Below are 1,709 nucleotides of genomic sequence, written 5' to 3' on the forward strand. Positions count from 1 at the left end.
CGTGTGTGTGTGCGTGTGTGCGTGTGTGCGTGTGTATGTGCGTGTGTGTGTGTGTGTGTCAGTGGGAGAAAGATGTGCATTTTGTCCTATTGGCCTGTATCTAGTGAGCACAGTCTGAATGGTTGATGTGCTTAAAAGTCTTGCACTTGCCTTGCTGACATGGCAATGTCCAGAGGCTGTCTGATCTCTCCAGTCAATCCAGTATCACTGTGCTGGAGCTGTGAGGGGAAGCAGAGGAAGGCAGTCACTTAATGCATGAGGACAGGCACACAGAAGACTTCTGCTTATTCTTATTACTTTTGTTGCATGAAATAATTACTTTGACGCAAAAGTGACCATTCCCTAAGCAAGGTAAAAACAGTACAATAATGATGAGACGACACATAGAAACCCATATTCATCCTGAAATTTAAAGTAAAGTGTAAGCAGGAGAGTGTAAGAGCCTTTAAATTGAAATGGAGAGAATTAGGTTTTCCTGTCATGAGAGTGATGTCTGAAAAACATCATGAAAGAATCTACCAGAGAATTTGTTCTTTTCCTTTGACATGCCTCCTCCGACAGGTGATGAAACCTGACAAAAACCTGTTCTCCAAGTAAGGGTTCACCTCAAAAACAGCCAAAGAGCCTTGAAATGTTAAGTACAGCTGGAGGGCTTTGACAAGAAACAAGTGCCTTTGGGATCAGTCGGGGCTCCCATATGAATGATGATCTATTTTCCGTAAACTGTTGCAGTAAAGGCTCTGACACACAAAGCCGACAGACGGTCGTCGGCAGAAAAGAAAGTTGGACTCCCTGAAGTCCAAAAAGTGCCTTGGAACTAGGGCTGGGCAATATGGAAAAAATTAATTATCACAATATTTTTTACCACATAGCTCGATATCGATACAGCAAAGATATTGTAGTGTTGACTATCGGGGCTTTCACAAAATATTTACACAATGAGATTTTTGATAAATAATCATCATTAATGAGGATATAATGACTCAGTGGGTAAAGGCCAATTATAGAACAGTTACAACAGTCTGGTAAGTTCAGAAAATGGTAACACTTTACTGTAATACAGTTTTTAAAACCAAGAGAAACCACTAATTATGCCATATTACGATATCCAAAATCTAAGACGATATCTAGTCTCATATTACAATATCGATATAATATTGATATGTTGCCCAAGTTTACTCGTAACACACCAAAGCAACACCGACTTGAGCATATGTTCTGCGCGTGCGCGAGACACATTACGTCTCCATATCAGCAGGCGGCGCTGAGATGAACATCATATTGTTACATATTGCACACATATCTTACAAATACATAAAGCAGCACCATAGGCCTACAGTTTGTGTTGTGATTGATCGATTGATTATCTGCACTGTTGTTTTTTCGGAAGTACATATTTAATAAATTTAAACTATTTTAAATACTTTATATAACATTCCCAATACTCCCATGGGATAAAACTTGAGAATGCAAAGATAGGAGACATTGGACAGGAGGAATGAACAACTAGGGCAACAACAAACAAACTAGAAGTGCTCTAAGATCTGCAGTGTCACAGCTCTACTGTCAAATGAGTACTACTCAACATGCTGGTTGTAAACAATGCTTACAATCAACACTGTTTTGTGATTTTTGTTTTGTTCTTGTTGACTAATGCATCTGGATGCCATTCTATCCTGGGAATTAGATAACTTATTCCAATGAGTCAG

Source organism: Etheostoma spectabile, chromosome 17 (genome assembly GCF_008692095.1).
Source record: "Etheostoma spectabile isolate EspeVRDwgs_2016 chromosome 17, UIUC_Espe_1.0, whole genome shotgun sequence".
Lineage (NCBI taxonomy): Eukaryota > Metazoa > Chordata > Actinopteri > Perciformes > Percidae > Etheostoma > Etheostoma spectabile.